The following is a 25,572-nucleotide window of genomic DNA, read 5'->3' on the forward strand; positions in this document are numbered from 1 at the left end:
AGAAGAAGAGCAAGCAACATCGATTCATAACAGTGACAGACACGCGATCCAAAACCATTGGAAAATGAACCCATCTCAGGCTCAGCTCGCCCTGTACAGTTTAGCACTGTCCAGTCGCGGTGCAGAATTTCTCCGCCGCACCAAACATTATCAACGACGGAGAACTTTACTGTGCAGTGCTATATTTCGTGCTGCAGTCACGGCTGGCCTCGCTGTGCAGCGAGATGTGTGGTGCCTTCCAGCAAGTCAAGACTGGTGGGAGAGAATCGTCCTCCAGACGTATGACGACGACAGATGGCGTGCAGACTTCAGAATGAGCCGGGGGACGTTTGACATGATCTGTGACCGCCTACGATCCAGTCTTGAACGCAAAGACACACAGTTAAGGCGTCCACTCTCTGTGGAAAAACATGACGCAATTGCCCTGTATTGGCTAGCAAGCGGGACACTGTACCGCACCGTTGCCAGTCTCTTTGGGGTGGGAACAGCGACCGGGTGTGTGACTGTGCACGAAGTTAGTACCAGGTTATCTGAAATACGCAAGGAATACATCAGCCTTCCAGTAGGAGATGAACTGCAAAGAATCGTTTCTGGCTTCAAAACAGCGTGGGGGTTTCCTCAGTGTGCTGGAACTATTGATGGCTCTCACATTCCAGTCAAAACACCATCAGAAAACCACACTGATTATTTCAATCGGAAAGGGTGGCATTCCATCCTTCTGCAGGCTGTTGCTGAAGTACAGGTAAGAGATCAGAACAGAATAGAGGCAGCATGTTAACCCCCAGTGAAAAACTATACTATCCTGAATATTCTGTCAAATAAACATGGTTTGGTTTTTTTTTGGCACTATTGCATTTTATCTGTTGTATTTATTCAGTAACTACAAACATGTGGTACATGTTTGCCTTATCATTGTAACAGGTTCACAAACATCAATGTGGGATGGCCTGGAAGTGTGCACGACTGCAGGGTGTTGCGGAATTCGGAGATCTATGCCAGAGCGGAGAGGGAAACGCTCTTTCCACCAGTAAGTTGGAATGCTGTTTTGAAAAATATGCTGTATTACTTGTGGATAGCACCAGAAGTCAGACTATGGTGGTTACAAGAAAAGTCATAATGTATTTTTCAGACATTTTACCACTTAAAACCCTCAATACTTAAACTTACATTTTGGTTACCGTGGTAACGACCTGATGCGGCTTATCAAGCGCCGCCGCCGCACCGAAAATAGCATATCTACAAACTCACAATGTGTCACAGGAGTTGGTGACACGTTGTGAGCTTGTAGATCTGCTATTTTCAGCACATTTCCCCCTTAATAGGGTGTTAGTGTTGAAGTGGTTGTGTTATGTCTCACTGACAGTTGTTTGATTGTGCTGCGCTCGTTGCATATTCCTGTGTTGCCTTTGTGATGATTGGGGGGATTATCTGGGATCGACTACTTCAGTCATCAGACATGATGTGTGATGATGTTGCTTGCCGTTGTTATTATTACTCTGAGTTTTGAAAGTAAAGAAGAGTTGTGTTTAAGCTGTGTCATGGTCCACTGACGTGTAGTATTGTTAACTCTGACAACACCCTAAGGGTTGTTGAACAACAATTTAAGTAAATAAATTCTACCACCTCAGGACACTGAAATCATCTGTGACACACCGGTCCCCATTATGATCCTGGGTGATCCAGCCTACCCTTTGAGGAGCTGGATCATGAAGGGGTATCCTGACACGGGGAAGCTGAGAGAAGACCAACTTTAATCAGAGACTGAGCCGTGCCAGAATGACCATTGAGTCAGCCGATTCGACTGGTATCACCCCATATAATCGGCGAAATCATCTGTTATCAGCACGTTTGAATGGGGCCAGAATGTCCATACTGGCATCCTCACCACATAGCCTGGTCAAGGTTTCCCCCTGGTGGACGTGTCATTTTGGTGCATGATGGAACTAGGAGCTACTAATATATACTATTCTCTGTCTATCAGGACGTAACTCGAACGGCGCCGAGTGGGGTCTGGTGGCCTTCGCAACGCTCGGTACGGCGACTCACTCGGCTAGCGCCTCGCTCGGCGGTGCCTCACGTAGCTCATGGCCACCAGACACGGCGCGTCATTATTATCAGTGATAATGACAATGCTACAAATGATAACGGATGATTTCGCCGATTATATGGGGTGATACCAGTCGAATGGGGTGATTGAGTGCTCCTTTGGGCGACTCAAGGGCAGATGGCAGTGCCTGAGCAAGCGGCTGGATGTGGACATTATGAATGTCCCCCATATTGTCACAGCTTGCTGTGTCCTTCACAATATCTGTGAAAACCGGGGTGAGGTCTGTGAAGAAGAGTATGTCCAGGTGGACAATTTGCACCACAGCCCGAATTAGTAGAGGGGAACAATAACCACTCTGTTGTTCCAAACAGAGTTCGGGAAGCACTCACACGCTACTTTCAACAGTGATCTTCAACTGACCAAAATTTGGGTGGACTCTTCCTCACAAAACTCACCCTGGAAAAAAAGCGTTAAGAGAAAAGATATTGTCCATGGTCTCCATATATGGAGCTGACCTGTTATGACATTCCATATGTTGATCTGACCTCATCAAACCCCGTACACACTCCATATATGGCCAGTACAGAATTCATTCCATATGTTTACCCATTACATTGTATCTCATGTTCCCCTCTGCCCTATGTTGATGCTTAACCCATTTTGGGCGGGAACCCCTTTGTGTTTTAAACATGTTATAATTTAGCTATTGAAAAATAGCAGATATAAAAGCTCATAGCGCGCCACCCAGTGGCACGCTACGAGCTAGGTCTGCTATTTTTGAAAAATCGTGAAAATGAGGCACAAATTCTTGAATATAATTATATTCTTTCAGAGTGAACGTTTTCAACTCAAATCTTTGATTCTGGGGAGGTCCTTGGAACAACATATTTTCAGATGGGGGTCGGCGGCCAATTACATATATTTTTGGGGGTCCTTGAACTGCTGACTTTCCTCCATCAGTGCAATGTTTACATGAACAGATTTTGCAGTCGTATTGTGCCATTAAAATCCTTGCACTTTAACACTACCAACCTGGTTGTCCTTTTAATATACACTGTTCGACATGCTGATACTCTTACCTGTTTACTTTTGTTCATTTACATTTATTTATTTGGCTTACTGTAGGATTGCTGAACACTTTATATTTACATTTCTAGATACCAACCAATTTGTACTCTGCTCTAATGGTTTTTAGGCTAGGGTGTGCTCTTCATGTGGCACCTAATAAGTACTTGTACTCCGTTTTGTCTGAAATACATCATTGATCAATACAAATGTTTACTGTACATGGTAGTAGATTTACTATCACAGAGCAGCTTCAAGTCATCTTACAATTGTGGTCCCCTGCCTAATCTACAGTTGGAGGCCATCAATATTGCAGATCTACAAGCTCATAGCGCGCCACCGAGTGGCGCGCTACAAGCTTGTAGGTCTGCTATTTTTGAAAAATCGTGAAAATATTTATTTCAGAAAACTGGAGGATTTAGAAGGATTTTTAAAATTTTTGAGGTCAGGCCTAAATGGGTCAAATAATAAGGGACAATATCGGTGGCACCCAACTGTAGTTGAATACCCCTGCAGTACAACGACAGACTCGAGTATGAGATGTACCAGAGAAATTAAAATGTGCGTTTGTTTAGTTGTGAAACCTGTGTTTATTACACATTCATCTCTTTTTCAGCTTTGATCAGACATTTCTCAGAAAGAAACAAAAATGCTAGCAAGTAGCTTAACCCATTAAAGGTAAACCAAAAGCAGCTGTCATTTTAGCTATGTTTTTGTAAAACACTTAAGTGTTTGAGTGATATTGAATTTATTTTTAACACAAATATTCTCTTCTGTGGCGGTCCCTGGCACAACATTTTCAGAGTGAGGTCTGCGGCCACTTAACAAACAAAAACACAAACACAAACACTTGGGGTCCTTGGACAGGAATTCAATGTCTCCTAGTCCTAGGACTTTGGAGGGATGCCCCAGTACAAACCTGGAACAGTTTAGATCAAACAGAAATTGGTCACAAACAAATGAATAAATAATAGATGGAATGCTAATACATAGCTTCATATTCGTCACTAGAAACCAGAATCCTCACTGCCTGGCTGTGACTGACCTTGAGGAGGGTAAAATGGAGGAGTGTAAAATGGATCCTCTAGATCCCTCAAAAACGTTGGTTGAGCCATCTGTGATTCTCCATGGCGAGACCATGGATGAGCATTAGGTGGGTTTTGCAGGTATGTGTGTTGTGGCTGTTGATAAGCTGACAATGGAGGTTCTATGGGCCTAAAGAATGGTTGCTGTGACGTTCCTTGCGGAAAAGGTGAGTGGGGGCTGGGTGGAATTGGGGGAGTTTGGCTATAGTGAGGTGCCGGGGGTTGAGACTGTCCATCTTTGATCATTTGGGTAAGGGAGGACATCATGGTCATCTCATGTTTGTGCTGTGCGGCCTGCATCTGTAGTAAAAACTCATTATCCTTTTCAAGTACATCACCAATCTTTTTTGCAAAAACCTTCAAAGTTGCATCCATCTTGCTCTTGCGTCTTCGACTTGCTACATATCGATATCATTAATTTCCTTTGATTCTCACACTGCTCCACATTTATTATATATTATGCATGGAGAATAACACTACTTGTTTATTAACATAAATCCTATGTCCTACTACAGGACTATCACAAACTACTGTATTTAGCATATTGGAAATAATAACTGATAATACATGGAACTACAGCATAATACTGCTGGAAATTTTCCCAAATAGGCACTTTAGTTCATGGGTTATCAACCCCCCTGGGGGGGGGGGGGGGGGGGGGCTGGTTGGTCCTGAGGAGCTTCCAGTTGTAGGGCTGTCCCTATTACACATTTAAGTTGACGATTAATTATTCGCATTGAACATTGGAACATATGATACAACTTAAATTTCTGATTGTTTTTTAGGTTTCATAATCACAAATTGCACAGGACAGATAGGCCTATGACAAATAACTTAAACATACAAATGACTGGTACTGTACATTAACAACATTATACTTTCAGAGTGACGTGTTGCAAGCTTGTAAATCATCTACAAGCTTGCAGATGATGAACAAGTGGTTCTCCTCCTACCTCTCTGACCGGACTTACCAGGTTTCTTGGAAAGGTTTGCTATCATCCCCCCGCACCCTCCAAACTGGGGTCCCACAGGGATCTGTACTTGGTCCCCTCCTCTTCTCACTGTACACTAAATCCCTTGGCACCATCATCTCCGCTCACAATATATCCTATCACTGCTATGCCGATGACACACAACTGTTTCTATCCTTCCCCCCCTCTGCCACCCAGGTAGAAGAGCGCATCACTGCATGCCTGGCTGACATCTCACAGTGGATGTCTTCCAACCACCTCAAGCTGAACCCAGACAAGACTGAGCTTCTGTTCTTCCCAGCTAAGTCCTGCCCTATGCGGGAGCTAACTATCTCCGTAGACAACGCCCTGGTAAAGTCTGTCCCGACAGCCAGGAACCTTGGTGTTGTCCTGGACAGTCAGCTCTCGTTCAAAACACACATCACAGCTGTCACTAGATCCTGTAGGTTTACACTCTACAACATACGACGAATTAGACCGTTCCTCACCCAGGAGTCAGCCCAGCTCCTAATCCAGACAACAGTCTTGTCAAAACTTGACTATTGTAACTCCCTCCTTACTGGCCTACCGGCATGTGCACTTAAGCCCCTCCAACTGATCCAAAATGCCGCAGCCCGCTTGGTCTTCAACCAGCCAAAATTCTCACACGTCACCCCCCTTCTCCGCTCCCTCCATTGGCTCCCGGTCGCTGCCCGCACAGAATACAAAACTCTGATGCTGGCATTCAAAGCAACCAAAGGCATGGCCCCCCCATATCTCACAAATATGATCGTACCCTACAAACCCTCCCGCGCACTCAGATCAGCCAACGCAGGGAAGCTGGAGGTACCTTCACTAAAAACGCCGGGACAACGCTCCACACGTCCCAAACTCTTCTCCCTTCTGGCTCCAAAACTATGGAATGAACTTCCCATCACAGTCAGAACTGCAGCCTCACTCCCAATCTTCCGCCGTAGTCTGAAAACCCACCTCTTCAGACTCCACCATGGCCCGTAGCACTTGCCCTAGCCTAGCCCCTTAGATAGCACATTATGTAGACTTAGATAGTATTTTAAACAGACCTATAGCTTGTTACGTAGACAGCTCTAGAATTGCACTTTATGTAGTCATAGCACTTTATAGTAGGGGAGACGGGGGTAATGTGAGACACTTTTTACATTTGCTCCCCTGTAGGCGAGCTAAAATGATATATCAGTCAAATTTACACATTTCCCATTCATTTGGGCTGTTTCCTAACAATGGAAACTATCAGAATGAATTCAAGACAAAGGGCAGTGACAATATGGTTGTTTTAAAAAAAGTGGTCAGGTGTCTCACTTTACCCCAGGGCAGGGGTAAACTGAGACAGACCAGAAAAATCAATGGGGTAAAGTGAACCAGGCAGGGGTAAACTGATCCACTTACCTTTTTCACTTTAAAACTACCATAAAAACACATGTTGTAACAGTTAGAATACTGACAGCTAGCTTGACAACCACACATTCCAGAACTAATGTCAGACTAGTAACAGAATCATGGGAATTGGTCATTAAGCACATTTTTTCTAAACACTTGAAAGTAACTCTGAACAAGACAACATTCTGTAATTCAAAATATTTTAATTAACATTCAAACGATTAGAAAACTACACACACGCTCACACCTCACGTCTCTACAAAAAGCAACACTTGCAAAAAGAGATAAACGTCTCTCTCGGTCGAAGTTCCCCCCTCATTTAACCCATTAAGACCGGGAACGTATCTGTGTCACTTTAGCATAGTAGACAGCAATTTTGTTCGGAAAACACATGACCCTTAGAGCCAGCTAGTAGGGGCTCAGAACACAGCACCATCAGAACCAGCTAGAACAGCTATAGCTACAACTAGGCCTACTAAAAACTTTTTCGAGTTTTTATCATCTTTTTAACCTAAATTTAACAAAATCAATGACCAATGGAGGGCCCCAGGAGCCCTTTTCAAGGCGTCAACCATAGTACCTCACGGTCCAATTTCCCCGAAGGAAGGAATGGCTAATTTGTCCCTGGTGGGGTAATGTGAGACAGTGTCTCGCTTTACCCCGAAGCATTTGTCTCACTTTACCCCACACCCACATTTTGGTAAACAGGACCTCTTTTAGCAATTCAGGCTAATCTTCAGATAGCAGCAATCTCATGGATGTTATGTTGGTAGTTCATCAACGTGTATGATTTAAGTTTTTCTACCTGAATTAATTTGCTTTGACACAACAGCTGATTATGTTGACGACAAGAACATTTACTTTTACAAGCAAAAAACTTTTTTTTGTGAAAAAACATGCTTACCACAGCACAATACGGTCCTCTCCTCCATGGCAGGTAGGAAATGGGAGGGGCTTCAACATATAATGGTCACATGGCACAAATGTGTTGTGGTCATGTGATACAGGGGGTGTCTCAGTTTACCCAGTGTCTCACATTACCCCCGTCTCCCCTACACATGTATAATATATTATATAGTATAGTATGTATAGTTAACATAGATACTCCACTGTTACGTTCTTAGTTTATGATTCATGATAACTACTTTTTGTCTCCACCAGGCCGAAGGCATGGGGAGAGAGTATGTTTTGCACTCCGTCCGTCCGTCCGTCCGTCCGTGTGTCCGTGTGTGTGTGTGTCCGTCCTTCCGTCTGTGAACAGCTAATCTCCGGCACCGTTAACCCGGTCGATGCCAAATTTTGCACACACACTCCCTGGATGCCAACGATGAACCTCTGCCCCAAAATTTCCAGAATGGCCTGTTATAGCGCCACCAGGAGGCCGCTTTGTGCAAAACTAGTTTTTGGACAGTACACCTACAGATTTTGTCCAAACATCACGCAAATTGGTACACAGTCTCTCTAGAGCCATTCAACGAAACGGGTCTTTCAGATTTCTCAGACTCCATCCTGATTGGCTAAGATTGGCTTCCAAAGTTCGCAGAAGTGCTCAGTTTCAAACAAAATGCTGCAAATCATGAACACATCGTGTGATTTCCGTGAAATTGTGCACGCACATTCCCACTAGGCCGAGGAAGACATGCCACATGAACATTTTCAACTCAGCCTCATGGTGGCGCTATACTGGCCGAAAAGTGTTTTTACCAATAACTGCACGGATCTGTGGATAACTTTGTATGCCAACTCCCATAGGCCAAGGAAAAACCTTTGCCTGGAATGTTTCACATCTGCTCTTTATAGCGCCACCAGGAGGCCGACATATGTAAAATACATTTTCTAATATTACTCCTTCAGATTTTATCCAAATGTCACGCAAATCGGTACACATGCTCTCCATAGTCATGTGATCAAGACGGGTTTGTTTGATTTCTCATAATCCACCCTCATTGGCTACGATTGGCTTCTAAACTTTTCAGGAGTACCCCGCTTTGTACCCGTTTTGTACAAATCGCCACAACTACTCAACGCAGTGTCCGATTGTGGTGAAACTGTGCATGCATATTCCCACTAGGCTGAGGAAGAAATGCCACTTGACAGTTTTCAAATCAGCTTCATGGTGGCGCTACAACAGGCCAAGCTGCGTCTCACACACACACACACACACACACACACACACACACACACACACACACACACACACACACACACACGTTTATATTGCTCCTAAACATTTTGCCAAACATCACACACACTCCTATCCTCCTGGTGGAGACCTGTGCCCAGAAGGGCACTTTTTCTAGTTATATATGTGATGTATGCCATGCTTTTGTTATTGCTTAATGTAAATCGCTCTGGATTAAGAGCGTCTGCTAAATGCCTAAATTGTAATCTATTTCTGCTATTTTGGGAAAATGTTTGAAAATGTATTAACATTTTCCTACATGGAAACGATACGGATTATTATGCAAAATAATTGCGATTATGTAATAATTGTGACAGGCCTACCCAGGTGTATCTGTTGGGGTTTGAGTGCTGGTTGGTCCCGAGGAGACCACAGCTATAGCTGCTGGGGTTTGAGTGCTGGTTGGTGCTGAGGTGGGCACAGTGGTAGTTGCTGGAGTGGTTGCTGGGGTGGGAGGGCTAGTTGATGCTGAGGTGGTCACAGTGGTAGTTGCTGGGGTGGGAGGGCTAGTTGGTGCTGAGGTGGTCACAGTGGTAGTTGCTGGGGTGGGAGGCCTAGTTGGTGCTGAGGTGGTCACAGTGGTAGTTGCTGGGGTGGGAGGGCTAGTTGGTGCTGAGGTTGTCACAGTGGTAGTTGCTGGGGTGGGAGGGCTAGTTGATGCTGAGGTGGTCACAGTGGTAGTTGCTGGGGTGGGAGGGCTAGTTGGTGCTGAGGTTGTCACAGTGGTAGTTGCTGGGGTGGGAGGGCTAGTTGGTGCTGAGGTGGTCACAGTGGTAGTTGCTGGGGTGGGAGGGCTAGTTGGTGCTGAGGTGGTCACAGTGGTAGTTGCTGGGGTGGGAGGGCTAGTTGGTGCTGAGGTGGTCACAGTGGTAGTTGCTGGGGTGGGAGGGCTAGTTGGTGCTGAGGTGGTCACAGTGGTAGTTGCTGGGGTGGGAGGGCTAGTTGGTGCTGAGGTGGTCACAGTGGTAGTTGCTGGGGTGGGAGGGCTAGTTGGTGCTGAGGTGGTCACAGTGGTAGTTGCTGGGGTGGGAGGGCTAGTTGGTGCTGAGGTGGTCACAGTGGTAGTTGCTGGGGTGGGAGGGCTAGTTGGTGCTGAGGTGGTCACAGTGGTAGTTGCTGGGGTGGGAGGGCTAGTTGGTGCTGAGGTGGTCACAGTGGTAGTTGCTGGGGTGGGAGGGCTAGTTGGTGCTGAGGTGGTCACAGTGGTAGTTGCTGGGGTGGGAGGGCTAGTTGGTGCTGAGGTGGTCACAGCTGTAGTTTCTGGGGTGGGAGGGCTAGTTGGTGCTGAGGTGGTCACAGTGGTAGTTGCTGGGGTGGGAGGGCTAGTTGGTGCTGAGGTGGTCACAGTGGTAGTTGCTGGGGTGGGAGGGCTAGTTGGTGCTGAGGTGGTCACAGTGGTAGTTGCTGGGGTGGGAGGGCTAGTTGGTGCTGAGGTGGTCACAGTGGTAGTTGCTGGGGTGGGAGGGCTAGTTGGTGCTGAGGTGGTCACAGTGGTAGTTGCTGGGGTGGGAGGGCTAGTTGGTGCTGAGGTGGTCACAGTGGTAGTTGCTGGGGTGGGAGGGCTAGTTGGTGCTGAGGTGGTCACAGTGGTAGTTGCTGGGGTGGGAGGGCTAGTTGGTGCTGAGGTGGTCACAGTGGTAGTTGCTGGGGTGGGAGGGCTAGTTGGTGCTGAGGTGGTCACAGTGGTAGTTGCTGGGGTGGGAGGGCTAGTTGGTGCTGAGGTGGTCACAGTGGTAGTTGCTGGGGTGGGAGGGCTAGTTGGTGCTGAGGTGGTCACAGTGGTAGTTGCTGGGGTGGGAGGGCTAGTTGGTGCTGAGGTGGTCACAGTGGTAGTTGCTGGGGTGGGAGGGCTAGTTGGTGCTGAGGTGGTCACAGTGGTAGTTGCTGGGGTGGGAGGGCTAGTTGGTGCTGAGGTGGTCACAGTGGTAGTTGCTGGGGTGGGAGGGCTAGTTGGTGCTGAGGTGGTCACAGTGGTAGTTGCTGGGGTGGGAGGGCTAGTTGGTGCTGAGGTGGTCACAGTGGTAGTTGCTGGGGTGGGAGGGCTAGTTGGTGCTGAGGTGGTCACAGTGGTAGTTGCTGGGGTGGGAGGGCTAGTTGGTGCTGAGGTGGTCACAGTGGTAGTTGCTGGGGTGGGAGGGCTAGTTGGTGCTGAGGTGGTCACAGTGGTAGTTGCTGGGGTGGGAGGGCTAGTTGGTGCTGAGGTGGTCACAGTGGTAGTTGCTGGGGTGGGAGGGCTAGTTGGTGCTGAGGTGGTCACAGTGGTAGTTGCTGGGGTGGGAGGGCTAGTTGGTGCTGAGGTGGTCACAGTGGTAGTTGCTGGGGTGGGAGGGCTAGTTGGTGCTGAGGTGGTCACAGTGGTAGTTGCTGGGGTGGGAGGGCTAGTTGGTGCTGAGGTGGTCACAGTGGTAGTTGCTGGGGTGGGAGGGCTAGTTGGTGCTGAGGTGGTCACAGTGGTAGTTGCTGGGGTGGGAGGGCTAGTTGGTGCTGAGGTGGTCACAGTGGTAGTTGCTGGGGTGGGAGGGCTAGTTGGTGCTGAGGTGGTCACAGTGGTAGTTGCTGGGGTGGGAGGGCTAGTTGGTGCTGAGGTGGTCACAGTGGTAGTTGCTGGGGTGGGAGGGCTAGTTGGTGCTGAGGTGGTCACAGTGGTAGTTGCTGGGGTGGGAGGGCTAGTTGGTGCTGAGGTGGTCACAGCTGTAGTTTCTGGGCTTTCAGACCCCTCTGCTGGTTCAACGGTGGGTTCAGCTAGGACTTTTGATTGATTGATTGAAAATTGTATTAACAGTTTGCAGAATTACAGTACATTTCAAGCACAAACTCAATACAAAGGCTGTTAACTGTGAGTGGACGACCCAATTAAGCATTACACTTGTTTACAACAGGGTCCACCATGTTCAATTCATCAAAACATTTAGAGACGTACAAATAGACACTTCTATATAGACAAAGAACAGAACAGGAATTCATCATAATGGAGGTAAAAAGGGAAAATAAACATATACAGTGAGGGGAAAAGGGGGGGGGGGATTCAGATTTTACGGGGGGGGGGGGGGGGGGGGGATTCAGATTTTACGAGGGCCAGTTTCGAATTGCACAACATTGGACAACATTGAGACAACATTGAGATATGCTTATTTATTCATCCAATATATTTACTCTGTATAGGCCATTATGCTATATTAGTGTTTTGGCTGGAACACACTGTATACAGTCAATTCGGTAACTGGAAAAGTGGGCACCTACACATTGTGGACACCTCAATGTTAAAGTATACGGTACATGATTTGAACATGTTTGAACATGTTAGTCCTAATATTTCTACAAAACATGTGGCCAGCCAGTCATTATGGGCATCAATAATAAGTTGAATGAAGGGTAAATTAAGGTCTTATCAATTGTGCAATGTGCACGTTGAAATAATGTACAGTACACTTTACATTACTTAAGAACTTATTCCAAATGATTTGTTTTATAGTTATATAAAACAACCAGTGTAACATCTATGTGCCAACAATGTTTAGGTTAGGTACCCACCGAAATACATGGAGTCTGCGCGAGAGATGGCGCCAGTGTGTGTGGCACGCCGTTTGTCCCTCTCAGCTGTGTGTGTGTTTGTGTTGTCCCTGACATTTGTTTTTGGAAGCATCAACTCTTTACTAGTATATGACCGCCAAGGATTGCTGGACATCCGCGAAATCGCCGCTCCTCTGTTGAGGTTCAACTTGGGGGGATTGAAACCACTCCCCCCGTTGCTTTCAGGCATACCGCCACATCTGCTTCACGCCGAGGCGCTGTTCCCCCGGAAAAGACGCTACAGGCGCCGCGGAAAACGAAGTGGCCGTCTGGTCAAACTAAAAGCCTACCTGGGATTATCCTCTGGATCGAGGCATCGTCATCGCGGCTTTTCGGTGGAAGGATCGGCTCTGTGCCGGTCTGCTACTTGGCGTTCACTGGATCCTGCTCGCAGCTGACTGCTACCTGTTGTGGGCACAGATGTGGAGCTGGTGTTCCCCCGCTCATATCCATCTCGCCTCCGCCGGAGTGGAATAAACCTCGCCAGCCTTCGCCCACTGAAACGGGCACCCCCGACGCCGATAGCGACAGCTAAGACCCCGGCCCCTACAAAGTGTGCCCTGGTCAATGCTAGGTCGCTAAGGAACAAGACTGCTTTCATGAAGGATTTCTTCACCACAAATGGACTCGAGCTGCTTTTCCTGACGGAAACCTGGCTACATGTTGGTGAGTCGTCCGCCTTCTCGGAGATACTACCGTATGACTGTTCTTATTTTAGCTCGCCTCGGCCAAACCGTGGAGGAGGTGGAGTAGCGATTGTTTTTAAAAACAGCCTACTGTGCAAACAACTGTCAGTGGCCTCTTACTCCTCGTTTGAACTGAACTTATTTGAGCTGGGTCGCTCAGACCCTGTATTGTTTGCACTCATCTACCGCCCGCCCCAGTACAATGGAAATTTTTTAACGGATTTCTCTGATTTCCTGGCTGGATTTATGCCCAAATATGGGCGTGTGTGTCTGACGGGGGATCTAAATATCCACGTGGACTGCCCTTCTAATCCCCTGCCCAGAGACTTTCTGAACATTGTTGATGCTTTTAATCTTGTACTGCATGCTAACGGGCCCCACCCACGAGCGTGGGCACACGCTAGATCTGGTGTTATCCTTCGGTCTACCTGATTTTAATGTGCGAGTTGGTGATATGATACACTGTTCTGACCATATGCCATTGTTTTTCGACATCTCGCTCCCCTATCAGAGCGCTAAACCACTCGCCCCAGCCCGACTGCGCCGTATGATTAACCCCTCCACTGCTGCACGGTTCTCGACGGCGTTCCATAGTTGTAACTCTGACACTGGTGTTTCTTTGACCACAGAGGATTTAACCTCATCATTTCTGTCCACTTGCACCAGCGCTCTTAACACCGTAGCTCCACTCAAAGTCATGCGTCCTAAACAACACTGTGAACCATAGCTAAATTAAATTACTCATGCTGCCAGGCGAGAATGCAGGAGAGCAGAGCGCAAGTGGAGGAAAGATAGATTGCAGGTCTCATTTGAGATTTTGAGGGAAGCCTGGAAAGCTTATCAGAATACTGTAAAAGCCGAAAGGATGAAACATTTTTCTGATATAATTTCAAACAACTGCCACAAACCCCGTGTTCTGTTTAAAACTATCAACTCCATCCTGGTAACTCCACAGTCCACCAGCCTGGATGCTTCACCAGAAATGTGTGAGAAATTTCTACACTTCTTTGTTGACAAGGTTGCCTCTATTGGAGCCCAGATTGTTATGCCCTGCTATTATCCTTCCATAACTATCACCTGCCTTGCTACCTTCAATGAGTTCGTGCCTGTGTCACTTACCTGCCTTGGAAAAATTGTTTCTCAATTAAAACCTGCATCTTGTCCTACTGACATTGTCCCACCACGCCTATTCAAGGAAGTTTGGCAGACTATTGGACGAAATGTCCAACTGATAATAAATCACAGTTTTACTTCAGGTGTGGTTCCGACTTATTTTAAACAGGCGGTGGTGGAACCCCTGATTAAAAAACCGAACCTGGACTCCTCTGTACTGTCAAATTTTAGGCCCATCTCCAACATTTTAGAAAAAGCTGTACTTTTGCAACTCCAGTCGTTTTTAATTGCACATAATCTCCTTGAGGTCTTCCAATCTGGTTTTAAAGCATTTCACAGCACAGAGTCTGCGCTTTTAAGAGTTTTTAATGACCTTTTAAGAACCACTGACTCTGGTGACCCTGCCATCCTTGTGCTTTTAGACCTCACAGCTGCATTCGACAACTTTACAACACAACATTCTCCTCTCCCGACTAGAGTGTTGTGTGGGTATAGGAGGCACAGCGTTAAATTGGTTCCGATCCTATCTGTCAAACAGATCCTTCTCCGTGGCCCTAGGTGTCTCCACATCATCCTCTGCCCCTCTCCCATGTGGAGTTCCACAGGGCTCAATTTTGGGATCCATCCTTTTTTCTCTTTATCTCCTCCCTCTGGGTTTGATTTTTAAAAAGCATGGCATCCCCTACCACTTTTACGCAGATGACTCGCAAATATACTTGCCCCTGAATAAAAAAGATCCCACCACCTCCCTGAACACTCTGCTGGAATGTCTTAAGGACATAAAAGCTTGGATGGCCCTGAACTTTCTTAATTTCCATGAAAGTAAAAGCTCATGGTGTTCAGACCCAGCACTGCCTGTGACACCTCCTCTCTTGATTTGGGCCCCCAGCAACCGTTTTTAAAACCGGTGGTCACAAACATTGGTGTCAAATTGGACAGTGATTTTAAGTTGGACAAACAGATCAATTCGGTGGTAAAATCCAGTTTTTATCAGTTGAGGCTTTTAGCGAAAGTCAAGTCTGCTGTAACTTTTAATGATTTTGAACGTCTTATTCATGCTTTTATTTCAACCCGACTTGACTACTGTAATGCACTGTATGTTGGTGTTACCCAAGCCTGTCTGTCACCACTACAGTTAGTCCAAAACGCGGCCGCTCGCCTCTTAACAGGGGCACGGAAGTATGACCACATCTCCCCGATCCTTGCCTCCCTACACTGGCTTCCTGTGCGTTACAGGATCCAGTTTAAGATCTTAATATTTGCTTTTAAGTCTGTAAATGGGTTGGCACCAGTCTATATATCGGAACTTGTAGCCCCCAAAGTATCGACAAGGGCCCTGAGGTCGACTGACCAGTCACTTCTCAAGATCCCAAAATCAAAGCTGAAATCCCGGGGGGATAGGTCATTTTCTGTTGTAGCACCCACACTGTGGAATGAACTTCCACCTCATGTCAGAGCTTCGCAATCCTTGTCTGTGTTTAAATCACGTCTGAAAACTCACTTGTACTCCTTGGCATTTGAACATACCGATTAAGAGTTGCTGCTTCCACTGCATTGTCCTTATGTTGCCCTGTTTATGTACTGTTGTTGTTGTTGCTTTTTTTCCCCATGATATTTTTAGTATTTCTTTGTGTACAGCACTTTGTTTCAACCTTGTTGTATAAAAATGTGCTTTATAAATAAAGTGGATTGGATTGGATTGAAGGTGCAATTCCACATACTGCAATGTATTTGCTAGTATGATTCCCTCACTGACTGTATACGTGTGTATAGGGCTATCATGTTTACTCACCTGGGTTCTCGTCATCTCTCTCACTGTCGAGCAACAGCAATGGACGAACAGATGGCCTGTCGCCCAGAATCACGTCCAGCGGTTCAAAAAACGAACATGTCGATCGTTCAGCCCCGCTTTTGTTGTTGGCGTCTTTTATTTATGTGGTTTATAAATTCTTAATTTTTCTCTGGCATTGCAGATATGACCGGGTGTAGCCATTCTCTGCCATTCGGAGAGAAATTTCCTCATACACGGCTTTGTTTCTGTACATTCCGTTAAGTTTAGTTTGTAGGCCCAGGCGGTGGCGTAACCGTCTGGGCACCCGACTGGTAATCCAGTCGCAGTGTGCCGCGGGTTCGACTCCCGAGCCCGACACGGCCTTTACTGCATGTCTTCCCCCATCTCTCTCCCGTTTCCTGTCAGCCTACTGTCTGTCCCTTCAAAAACCAATAAAAGGCGTAAGCCGCAAAAAATATCTTTAAAAAAAAACCTCCCCCCAAAGTGCAATGAGAGACACTGAATTTCAGCGTCTGTCCACTGTAGTGCTGACATTACTATTATTTCCCGTCTTCCTGCTTGTTTTCGTTGTTTTGCTCTGGTTTTCTTCTCTTCTCTCTTGTTTTGTTTATTTCTCAGCGCGCCGCCGTGCAAGTCAAAATACTCGCGCTCTGTAATGACGTCACGTCAGTAGCGCTCGGGTCGCGCGCGTCACCCGCAGCGCGAGTCGCGCTGCGCGTGACGTTTGGACAGCTTGATATGTGACTCAGGTCACTTCATGTGGTCGTCGTATTCAGACTGAGCCAGATCAACTCAGATCGGATATAAATCGGATTTGAAACCACCTCTGGATGTGACTCAAGTCACATTTGAAAAAAAATCGGATTCCATGTGACCTGTCTGCATTTAGACTTATTTCAGCAAATCGGATTTCTATCTTGAAGTGACACAGATCTGATTCAGGCTAGATTCAGGCTAGATTTGGCTGCCAGTGTAAAGCAGGCCTAACTAGTCTGGGGGAGCCCGGGTTCGAACTGGGAACCTTACGGTTTCCATCCGGTCACTCTACCCCTGAGCCACCGCCGCCCCTATACAACCAATGATTGTTAGTGTGCAACCAGACTATAGTTATTTTCACACTTTATTATTATTCCTCCGGAGTAACCTACCTAACTTCCGCTGTCATTGGCCGAGCTTTGCATAACGTTTGTAGTAGCTAATTGGCTGTTGTTGGTTACGTAACCAATCTATGTTTTACAATCGTTTATACAGACATAAATTCCCTTGCAGGGGCAGAGGACAAAACTATTCAAGCGTTATGGAAATGTTCAAGGAGTCAAGGAAAATTGGACAGAGGTTGTAGCAAAGGGTCAAAAGACCAATTATTCAAGCGTTACAGAATTTCCAAATCACATCGTGACGTGACATTTTAATTGGCTGACAATATTAGTGGGAGGGGCCTATGTAAGAGACTGCGGCAACCACACTTTTCTAGTTAATATTAATATTAAGTTAATATGGGCGTGGCTTGCTTCTCTTCCGACAGATTTTTGAGGGGCGCCAGTGCCTCCTATGCCCAGCTTTGTGTGTTTGTGTGTGCTAAATTTGAGATGATTTGATTGACTGAGCACGGAATGGGATGCATGATGATGTTTGACGATGAGAGCGCCCCTCACTTCACACAGGGGTGATCTACAGCTTTTGTCTCCACAAAATGTCCACAACACAAACATTAAATGCCATCGATAATGAAGGGAAAATGTAAGTAATCTTGTCCCCACACGTCATATTTGCCATCGACAATGAAAGGAGAAATTGCGTCAAATGTCCGCCAAATATGACGGAAAAAGAGATGATGCATGATGATGTACGATGATAAGAGCGCCCCTCACTTCACACGGGTGTGATTGCTTTTGTCCCCACACGTCTCAAGATTTGCCATTGACAATGAAAGGGGAATTCAGGTCAAATGTCTGCTAAATCTTGTCCCCACACGTCTCAATATTTTGCCATTGACAATGAACGGAGAAATGACGTCAGAATTCCGCTAAATATGACAAATTAACCATCAAAACATTAAACGCCATTGACATTGAAGGGAAAATGTATGTCATATGTAAACAAGCAAATCGGCTAACCAATCACATGGTGGGAGCGCTTGGGCCTTGGCCAATAAGGGACCACCTCTTATGTACCTTATGTACCAATGTCAAATGTCCGCTAACATAAATTGATGATGATTGAATGATTGAATCATTTCACACAAACTTTTATTTATATAGAAAAGCATTTAGCTTTTGTGAATGACCCGATTGTGAATGTGAAAGTCATTGAACTTGACCACTGATATAGGAGAAATAACAGATGGCAAAATGTCACGATTCCCAAATCAGACCCCATCAACCAAAGCATGGAAAATTATAATAGCGAGCATTGGAACACACATTTTATTTAACAGTTCTACTGCAAACCCGCTTTCCACACTATTTAATCCATGTTTCGGTGCTGTTTATTACGCTAAACCCGCTATTTGTTTTATATGTTTAATTCGCCGTTTTTTAATAATTAAAAAGAAAGAGTGGATTTGTCGCGGACCTGGTGACGAGGCCGTCACGTTATGATGACGAAACCGGAAATCGGGCCATGTTCTGGGCTGCAAGGGCTTCTGGGAAAATGAGATCAATGCAAGTGGACGGTGGGTTTGAGTGGACTACAACAGGCCGTTCAGTCTGTTCGCATCGTAATGGCGGCAGGTTTTTCTCTTCAACAACAACCCATGGGACTATTTTCTCGCGGATCTTCGTGAATCAAAGCTGCAAATTCTTTGGCGCTTGCTCCAAAGGTAATAGATCAATCCCGGCAGCCTAGGTGGTTTGATTTGGTTTAATCTAAAGCAGTAGATTATCAATATGTCCATACTGATTTCACATAGGTTACTATATTAACATAGTTTTTAGAACATCTTATGGGGACAGGGGCCTCTATGGGTTGTCAATCAGACTGCAGATGGACTCTTCAGATATCTTCCCAAATCTCGCAAGACTCAAGAGCGTGTTACTGGGATAAAGAAAGGTCGATAACAAAGTCGTTTTTCTCCTGATTTGTCTAGCTAAAAAAAGCCATTTCAGTATGAATATCTTGGCGTGACGCGTCACGAGGCGTAACGTCATGAGGCGTGACCATATATGGAGTTGAGATGTCACGAGACGTGACCATATATGGAGGCGTGGGGTGTCTAACTAATGCAGGTTTTCATAGTAAATGGGACCTACAGTCGCAATAAGCCTATCTCACAGAATTTCCCCGCCCCCCTTAATACGCCCCCTTTCGGGGTTAGTGGTGATAGCGTGACGTCACTCCATAGACGCTCCATGTTAACAGAGGTAATTTAAGAAGTCTACAACTTTTGTTTTCTCAAGGAAAGGTTTGTTCTATCTGTTCGAGCTGATTTACCATCTTGTTTGCTTCATAATAATATTGGTCTGTCACATTTTTACATTAGAAAATGTACTTAGATTCTCCAGAGAAAAAAACGTGTAAATGCTAATGTTAAAGACACCACTATTTACCGGAAGTGGGCGTGGAAAGCGGGCTGTGAGATAGGCCTATAGCCTGTCAGTCATTGCAACGTATCATTTGGAGGTACTTCTACTTGGGGGCGAGAGTGGTTCAGGGGTAGGAGTGGCCGGTAGAGCAGCTGAATGGGAACCGTGACGTTCCCAGTTCGATCCCTGTGGGCTCCCCCAGAGTTAGTGTCGACCTCCTAATTGCTCCCGATGTGCAGGATGTTGCCTTGCATGGTTTACTCCACCATCGGTGTATGAATGTGTGCATGGGTGTCGTATCGTATCACATGCAGCTGATCCGTGTCTCTAAGATCCCAGGTTATGTATTGCTGAACGGATATCTGGACGGACCAACGTCTTCCGAGAACTGAAACCACAAATGATGGTCTGAGAAAGAAAGGCGCACCATTTTATCAGCGTGTTCAGGAGATTGTGTGCATTGCTGTCCCTGATTAGCCAAACACAAACCGCCGGCTTCACAGATCCACGGGCGTGATTTCTTTCTATGTACGCTTTAAGACATAGACCCGCCCTTGGTGACGCCCCGCGCGGCCTGCCTGCCTCTGATTGGCCGCAAACCCTCTTATTGGCTAGCTATGCTGCTGCTGTCAGAAGAAGAGTAGAGGAAGTAGGGAGAGAAGTAGGGAGAAGCTTAGCGATAATAATATTAAAACGTTAGCGATTTAGCGATAATAATATTAAAACGCCAACATTTATCTGTCGCCGTCCCCGATAAAAGGTAAGCCTTGTAACTGTAATTGTCTCGTGAACACTTCTTTGTGTTGTAGTTTGCACAGAACGAAAAGCGATTTAAATTAAATCGCTAACGTTTTAATATTATTATCGCTAAGCTTCTCCCTACTTCTCTCCCTACTTCCTCTACTCTTCTTCTGACAGCAGCAGCATAGCTAGCCAATAAGAGGGTTCGCGGCCAATCAGAGGCAGGCGGGCCGCGTGGGGCGTCACCAAGGGCGGGTCTATGTCTTAAAGCGTACGTAGAAAGAAATCACGCGATCCACGGAGCGCTAAGTGACACTTGCGCCACTAAGCTTCTATAAATCTGTTATTGGCTAACCAAAGCCATCCGCTTAATCTGATTCGCCGAGCTTTGTGTAATGTCATTTGATTATTTGAAAATAACAAGCTCATCAAGCTCATCAGAGCGCAATGACGTCACAACATCGTCATTATAGTACTTTAAAAAGCATTTAGCTATAAACAAAATATCACTTAGCAACTTGACATTGTAAGGCATTGTAACAATTTCTGTAAATTACTAGCATTCATTCACAGTGGTGCTGCTATTTAAGATGCCACGCTGGACCGTACACCTGGAAGGAGGACAGGTTAATTACGTCCACAGTGCTGTGGCAGTCGGGCACGAGGTGTACGCCTTTGGAAACGAGGTGTTTGAGTATGAAGGGAACTTTTTCAAGAATGTGAGGTTTGAGAGAAAGACTATGGTTCACATCTTCAACACAGTGTCCTTGCGCTGGATGACCTTGCCTCCGGAGACAACAGGAAGAGGAGAAAACCCCCTTGTGGTTCCCTACAAGTATTTCTACACAGCTGTACTGATCGGAGATTACATCTATTGTTACTCCAACGCGCTTTATACATTTGATGTCGACATCCACAGATGGTTTAAGCCTGATATATCAGGCACCGTTCCAGAGGTGAGTGGCTTCTCCTCAGCCTGTGTCCTGGGGAAGGTCATGTATGTCTATGGAGGATGCACCAAGACGGATGAACCCACTAATGGCATGTACAAATTGGACACCAGCACAATGGTCTGGGCTGTAATTACCACCACAGGGACACTACCAGCTGCTGCATACTGGAATTCTGCCACAATCATCGGGACAAAGATATTTGTATTTGGTGGCCAGGAGGGCCAGAGGAACCAGAGGAACGAAAGGGTCTACAACAACCTCATGAGAGTGTTTGACACAGAGACCAACTGTTGGCTGAGCACACCTTCTGACACACAGCTTCTTCCAGAAGGACGCTGGCATCATCGAGCCTTTGCCTTAAATGGAGAGCTGTACATATTTGGCGGCAGTAACTCAAGGCAGACCTTCAATGACCTGTGGAAATTCAATCCAGAGACCTTCTCCTGGAAGAAGATTGAGCTCAAAGGGAAAGGCCCACGTAAGAAGGAATGTATGGGCTGTTGTTGCATTGGAGATCTAGTGTTCCTCTTTGGAGGATTGAACACAACTAATGACCTGCACATCTTAGACTTTAGTCCTAGTCTTAAAACGTTATGTAAGCTAGCAGTTATTCAGTATGGTGTGCATGACTCAGAACTCCCACACGACATCAGGTGGGAACTGGCTGTCATGACTACCAAGCCTGCACGGGTAGTTGCCAGTTGGTAGTCTATTGACTACCAACAACTGAACAATTAACAATCTTTTTTGAGGGTCACTAGCCCCTCCAATGCAGATTTTGAAGATTACATCATATGGTGGCCAAGTTCATGGGATTTTATTTGTTTGTGTAGCCCCAATGCCACTATATATATATATATATATATATATATTGTGGGGGTCGCTGTTCTACACACCAAAGTCACACAGGAAACAGTTGCATATTTGGCCACTCTGGCACAGGTTTTATTTCACAGAAAAGGTAGAGACAAGGTAAGTGCATCTATGCTAGGCAAAAGTTCATTTCTTCCTTTTCAGCGGTGCAGGGGGGGGGGGGGGGGGGGCAGCGAGGAGGAGCAGCAGCGGACCGCCGGAGGACCAGCGGAGGACCAGCGGGGGGATAGGTAAGTGGGTTTCTTTTAGGGTTTTCCTTCCCTGTGTCAGCGTTGTTTTTCCATACAAGCGCTGAGTTTTGCATAATATGCCAAATCAAATATCTTTCAAATTGATCTAAATAATAATGTATTTTCTTACAGAGAGCAGGAGGCGCGTCTACCGGTAAGTAGGGTACATGCCGGGGCCAATCCTCGGACAACAGGTAAGTTCTTGTCACATTTCTCCTCTTTAGTTCACTTGGTGGGGTTATAGAACGGGGGTAGTTCAATGCCATAACCTCAGAGCCCAACGGTGTTCATACATCCAGTAGTGGAGCGGCCTGTGAGGTAAGAGAATACACATCTTATCATCAATAACGGTGCTATTTAAGGGGGGGGGGGGGGGGGACATGGGTCTGTCTTACCGTGCGCCGTAGGTATCACTGCTTCCCCGGGAGAGTCTCTGAGGGACTGAGATAGGCAGGGGTTTATAAGTCACCTGGGCGTCGGCCCGCAGGTGTCAGGTAATTTGGTAGATGAATAGGCGGCGTGGGAAGTACCGCCCATTCTGCACAATCCCAAGCTGACAGCGTGTCATCCTGCTTCCCTCTCTCTCTCTCCCCGGGGTTGAAAACCCGTGGCGTGCGGTCCCTGACCGAGACGCCACAATATATATATATATGTGACCGAAGTGTGTCTCCTCTGCATTAATCACACTCTGGGATTCAGGTGGTGGTGGTAACAGCTCACATGGGTGTTTATTCTGCATTCATAGAGAATGGACATAGGAGACAGTGTACAGTTGTACACAGTATGTCAGCATATGTGGACCAAAGCACTGTCTGTCTCATGAGAATCCTCCATTACACTGAGAGTATACAGTAGTATACAGTATTATACACAGTGTTCTGACTGCTTTACAGTAGTGATCGTATAGTGGATTACATTAAAACAAAATAAAACAAATCTGTCCTTCATATAAAATACAGAAAATGTAAAATACATACACTTTTTATAATGAACTGTTACCATTTTTATATTATTTTAGCTTATTTATCAAATCACATGAATTTGCACAAAACATGAAATTACAACACTCATAACATACCTGCATTCATAGAGAATGGACATAGGAGACAGTGTACACAGTATGTCAGCATATGTGGACCAAAGCACTGTCTGGGAAGACAACAATACAACCTGTCAGCTACGTTTTTTACAAGTAATAAAACATACACAAAATAATGTTTGACCCAACAAAAACGTGACAGAGTTAGTCTAATATAGTTAGCTTTCAGACCTTTATCCCAGATCAACTTTTAAGTGCTTTTCAAGAGGTTTATAATTCGTTTTGTAGACATACAGACACATACCTGTCTCATGAGAATCCTCCATTACACTGAGGATTCTTCTTCTTCTTTTTGTTTTACGGCAGTTGGCAACCAGGTTTTGGTGCATTACCGCCGACTAGTGATCCAGCTCTTGGATCACTCTAATGATCTTAACTATGACTCCTCTTCCTCTAAAAAATAAATAAGTAAATAAAGTACTCATCGATCGGCTCTGTTAGTCCTCCTGTCCTCCTACTCCGGGCCGGGAGTAGCCGGCATGATTCCCTCCCTCAACAGAATGTCCAGGTCCTCTCCCCTGACGTCATCCACCTTCAGAAATCTTCTTGCTGCTTCCAGGATCATCTTTATTCTTTCCGATTTTCCTTTGATCTCCACTGCACAGTTTATAACCATCGCGATAAATGCCAAAAAGCATTTTCTGTCCATACAGATACCCTCAGGCTCTGCTGAATTTTTCCTTTCCTGCTGTCGCTCTTCCAATCCTGTCTCCCTCCTTTCTTCACTCTCCTCCACTCTCTTCACTGCTTCGGCATAGGACATTTCCCTCTTTCCCGTTCTGATCTTGCTCACTTTAATTTCCTTTGCCTTCCTTGGACACTGACCTGCCCCCGTGAAATGTTCTCCCTTGCAGTGCAGGCACTTTACCGGTTCGTCAGTACAACCCTTGCAGTTTTCCTCGCTACACCTCGCACATCTTTTATTTCCCCTGCAAACTGCAGCGACGTGTCCATACTGTTGGCAACAGAAGCACCTGAGTGGTGCTCTCTCAAATAACCGAACCCTGAAACTCATGTAGTTGCAATAAACTCGCTCTGGTATCGTGTCCCCTTCAAAAGTCAGGCACACCGACTTGGTTTCCTCTCTTTCCCCCTCTCTGAACCGTGTGAGACGTTTTGCATCACAAACTCCGTCAACATCAATAAATGCATCTGATTTTACAGACAGTGGGACTCCACTGATCTCTCCCTTTATCCTCCTTCCAGAACCTCTCAGTCGCATTGTGGTCACTGGGCATTTACGAAATGACTCAATTCTCAGAACTTTATTCACCTGACCACCGTCCATGCATTGTATGATCACCAATCCCGTTCTGCTGATCCTTACCGACTTCACTTTTCCTACCTTCTCCTCAACAAACTTTCCCACCACCTGTGGCTCACTAAAGATGCCATCAATTTGACTCACTGCTCTCATCCCGACATCAAAACACCCGTCTTGCCCATGGTCACTCTCTGAATTAGTCAGACTCCTTTTCCTTTTATTGTCAGCTCCACGCATATCTTCATCTGTTGTCATCTCTTGTGTTTGCACCTCGCCTATTTCCTCTTCATCTTCTGAGCGATCCGACCACGGATCAGTCGATATCTTCCTCCTCTCAGCACGCCGACGCTGACTATCCATGTCCCTCTGAGTCCGACTGGTCATGTCTCCACTAGCTCCTACAACCTCCATGGTCAAGCCGACTCTACACTGAGGATTACCCATAGTGCCTTGCTAATATGAAGCCTGGTGCAGGCATGTAGAACAGCAGGTGGCATAGTTTCCCCATTTAGCTGGATTTTAACTACAACCTATTTAACTATGTTACACACATATTATATATATATATATATATATATATATATATATATATATATATAGTGGTGTCTCGCTGGTTAAACACCGCCCAACAAGCAAGTGCCCCTCTGGAGAGAGAGAGAAGCAGAGAGCTACGTCAGAGCCTGGGGAAGGTACTAGACGGGAGATGCATGTCATTATTGTGAAATCATCATGCTGATATGGAATTCTCTCTGTATTTTACTCACAGGCAAAACACATAACACTCATATATATATATATATATATATATATATATATATATATATTGTGGTGACTGATACCAAATCAACGACCAAGGAGTCAGTGCTCAGGCTTGAAAACCAGAGGTTTCTTTATTTAAACAGAATTTTTATCTTACTTTATTCTGTTCTCACTCTGGTGGGGGTTTCTATGGCGGAGCGTTCCAACTGTCTCTCCTCTACAG

The sequence above is a fragment of the Electrona antarctica genome, assembly GCF_951216825.1.
Source record: "Electrona antarctica genome assembly, chromosome: 2".
Taxonomy (NCBI): Eukaryota; Metazoa; Chordata; class Actinopteri; order Myctophiformes; family Myctophidae; genus Electrona; species Electrona antarctica.